This window comes from Cynara cardunculus (assembly GCF_001531365.2).
Source record: "Cynara cardunculus var. scolymus isolate 2C chromosome LG 16, CcrdV1, whole genome shotgun sequence".
Lineage (NCBI taxonomy): Eukaryota > Viridiplantae > Streptophyta > Magnoliopsida > Asterales > Asteraceae > Cynara > Cynara cardunculus.
In genome coordinates, this window is record NC_037543.1 from 4,218,157 (window position 1) to 4,222,965 (window position 4,809).

A 4,809-nucleotide genomic window follows, 5' to 3' on the forward strand; every position below is an offset into this window, starting at 1 on the left:
TGGAATTTCTTAGTTAACTGTATTACGAAAATCTTGCAATTTGAGCTTTCGAAGCACACTTGATGGAAAGAATGTTGACCAATAATATGTTTGATATGATTGTTTATGAAATATATATATATATATATATATTCTTTTACTTAACTATGTATGTGTGTACATATACATATACAGAGGAATGATCGTGTAAAAATAAAAGTTAATGTCAGAAGTGTAAAAAGAGATTTGGACCCTAGATCACTTTTAATCCCAAAATAACTCGTAAATTGTGCTGAGAAAAAAAAATGATCAAGTGTATCTCATTAGTATTGATCTAGCGGTTCTCTTCAATTAAGATTGATCCAAATGGTGGAGTTCATTCTTACCATTCTTACTATAAATTTCATTGTTCTACATTTACACACACACACACATACACACACACATATATATATATATATATAGAGAGAGAGAGAGAGAGAGAGAGAGAGAGAGAGAATCATTTATCAACCAAATAAGTAATATTAACTTTACAAAAGATTGGGAACCGTGAAAATCAATCTAAGTCGTTTATTGATTTTAATTCATGGACATGAAAGACAATGGCAATTTTGAAATAACTTAAAAAGTTTATAGTTTATTATGGAGTAGATTCGAAACTGGAAGGACATATTGGGGTTTTTGTTATAGATTCCATCGTCTCATAACCACCTGTCTACCTCCCTTCGACTTTCTACTCCTGTCTCCACCTACGTCTTCTCTTTGAGTTACAGACTCCATTATCGAAATTTGATAAAAAAAAACATTGAATGATACAACCATGGGTTACTTTAAACATTGACAAAGAATCGGTTGTGATGGGTGGTAGCAACGCGAACGAGGAGGGATGAGTGGATAGATTTGGATCTGAAGTTGATCGAGGAAGAACCGAAAAAACTTAGGGGGAGTTTGGTTCGCAAATTTTGAAGGAATTTGATGGAATTAGAATGTTGAATTCCATTGACGAAATTCTATTCCCTTATTTGGTTTATTCTTTTTAACGAAAGGAATCTTCAAAATCCTACAAATTCCACAAATAATTTTTTTTAACATTCCTTAGCAACTATATGGTATTTTGATGGAATGGATTCTCTATTTTCATAATACCAAATATGTCCTTAACCTAATATACCATAATCTCATAAAACTCAATATGACCATCGCCGACCACCTCCGATCTAAATCACCGCCGACCATCGCCATCTGAAGCGCCATTGACCATCGCCATCTAAACCACCGTCGATCTAAATCACCGTCAACTACCGTCATTTGAACCGCCGCCGACCATCGCCATCTGAACCACTATCGATTACAGCCGATTTGAACCACCGCCGATGTAACAACCCGTCCCACATCGGTTGGTGAGGAGAACTAAACACTCCTTATAAGGGTGTGGATACCTCAGCCTAGTGTGACCGGTTTTGGGGCTTGCGTTGTGCGGCTGCCAGAAACAAAACCGTGCGACTACTGCTTTGTGGTTGAGCGGGCAGGTTAGTCAAAGCGGACAATATCATGCTACGGGGTTCTGGGGGCGTTACAGCCGACCCCTACCGATTTGAACCACCACCAGAAACCGGCAATCTGAGCCGCCGGCCACCGCTGATCTTAACCAACATCAATTTGATTCACCGTCGATTTGAACCACCGTCGATCACCACCATCTGAACCACCATGGACCACCACCGATGTGGACCACCACGGACCACCACTGATTTGAATCGTCGCCAGCCACTACCGATCTGAACCACCGCCAGCCACAGCCGATCTGAAACACCGCCGACCATCATCGATCTGATCCATAGCATATCTGAACCACCGTCGATCAGAACCACATCCGATCACCGCCACCTGAAGCACCACGGACCACCATCGGTCTGTACCATTGCAGACCACTAGCGATTACCACCGATCTGAACCACCGCCGATCATCATCGGTCTGATCCATCGTCTATCTGAACCACCGTCGATCTGAACCACATCCGACCACCGCCACCTGAAGCACCATAGACCACCATCGATCTGTACCATTACAGACCACCAGTGATTACCACTGATCTGAACCACCGCCGCCACCGTGGATCTGAACGATTATCCATCTGAACCACCGCTGACCACCTTCGTCTGAACCACCGCAGACCACCATCGATCTGAACCACTGTCGAACACCTCTATCTGAACCACTGCCGAACACCTCTATCTGAACCACTACGGACCACCACCGATGTCAACCACCGTGGACCACCACCGATCTCAACCATCGTCGACCACTGCTGATTTAGTAATGTCGTTTCGCTTATGATTATATTTAGGTTATGTATTTCATATTGTTTTACTTATTAAATAATTATTCTAATATTAATTTTATAAAAATTAAAATTTTCAAAAAGGCATTTTGGTCATTTACCAATATTTCATTCAAATTCCAAAACTACATTTTGGAAACCAAATAGACAGATTCCAATTCCATAACAGATTCCATTCCAATGTCTGCCAACCAAACAAGTGGTCAAACCTGACAACATTTTATTCCAATTTCTTCAAAGTCAATTTTTTTTTAACATATTTCATTTCATCCAAAAATATTCTGCAAACCAAACGCCACCTTAAGGTTTGAGAGATACTGGATTTGGGGGATAGGTAAGAGGAGTTTCTAGCGTTTTGATAAGAAAGAAGAACATGTGAAACAGATTCGCAAGTCATGGTTGAATCTTACTTCAGATGCCTTTCAACCTGTGTGTTTTAGGTGATAGCTTTCTTATCCAACGATGAAGTTGTCCAAGAAATCAATTTTCTAATCTAGGTTTAGTTTGGTAAGGTAAATCTGATTTTGTTTTAGTGTTTGGATTCAAATTGGGGTTCCTTTCATCCTTCTAATCTCGTTTTTTTTATTCTATAATTGATTTTGAGGTTTCTTGGACCAAAAATCAATTTTGAGTTTTTCGATCGTACGACTTGATAGCCCCAGTTTCTGCTCGATCTACAAGGGCTATGTTGTCGAACGATGAACTAATGGGTGTCTTGACATTGCGATTTTCCCTATAATTTATAATTTATTCATGTTTTCGTCCCTATGATTTATAATTTATTGTTATTTTTATCGCTAAGATTAAATACATTAAAAATTCTTCGGTAGTTTTGTCTTTTTAAAAGAATCTTTTTGGTTTATTAAATATAATTTTTGGTTTTTTCTGTCATTTTTAGTTTTTTTATTTAATAAAACTATATATTTTTTAATAAAATAATTAAAACATTAAAATTTTATATTATTTTGTTATTGTTTATGATAAAATAACGAAAATATTTTTCATACAGTTTGTTTTTTATATTTTCGTAGTTTTTTATGAGTTCGATTTTTGTCACTAAAATAGTTTAAGAGTACTAGAATAGTATTTGCGCAAGGCAGCGACACATCTCGATTTTAATGTTTTATTTTATTATTTGTCTCTGTGGATATTATAATACGATTTTATGTGTTTTTAAGAAAACAATAATGATTTTATTTTTGAATAAAATAAAAATTTGAAAAAAATATCAATATTAATATCAAATCAACTATTTAAAAGTTCTCATTTATGCATAATCTTCTTGCAATCTTGAGTTTTAAGTAATATGCATTAATAAACTGTACTTTACGCGTAAAAAATAGTTTTTAAGAGTTTATGTCAAATGCTTTATAATATAATATAGATAAGTCGATGAATATATCTCTCATATAAAAATATTTTAATTCTTGTTTCTTTATTGAAGACCAAAACAATTATATTTTTTGTAGGACCAAACAATTAACTATGTTAAGTTATTTTTATCAAACAAATGTCTGTGATTTTATTAATATAACGTACAACTGTTTGGCCATATAAGTAATTCAATTGTACGAAACAAATGTATGTCATATATATAATAGTGTTATAATAAGTTTATAGAATGTTTTTATACGTTTTTACTGACACTTCAAAAAGTATTACAATTGTTTGGTCACGTAAATAGCCTAAAAATAACTTATTGTTTGGTTTTATAAAAAATATAACTGTTTTTGGTCTAATAAATAAAAAAAGTACTTTATATATTTTATTGTTTTATCATGAATAATAACAAAATAATATAATTTTTCTATGTATTGATTTTTTAATTAAAAAATATTTAGTTTTATTAAATCAAAAAGACTAAAATACCAAAAAAAAAAAAAAAAGACTAAAATACCCCTATATTAGTGGAGGATGTTTAACATATATATTTTTGATTAACCTGGATATTCAACCCGCTATTCGAGCCGACTAATCGTAAGGTGATCACCTGCTTTGCAGATAGTCCGGAGTCACCGCATTTGAACCTCCGTGGCCATAAGGGGATTTTTATTTCTTCTTGGATTTGAACCTGAGACCTCCTGGTACTTTTGACCTTTGGAGCCAAGCTCAAATGTTTAACATATTTAGTTTCAGGGACGGAAACAACAATAAATTATAAACCATAAAAAAAATCGTAATTTTAAAACCATAGAGACAAAAATCACAATCTTTCTCAAAGTAGAAGTACGAAAATTGTCAATGTGTATGCATGTATATTACATGGTTAATTGTCAATATGTATGCATATATGTTATATATAGAGAGAAAAAAAAAAGAGAGAGGTATATATATTTATGGAATTTCAATTTTTCCTAAATAAATATATTTATTATAATATTAATTATGTTAAATTGATAGTCTATAATATATCTCATGCATCTCGTAAATTATAAAGTTTTTAAATGATTAAATATATATATATATATATATATATATATATATATAT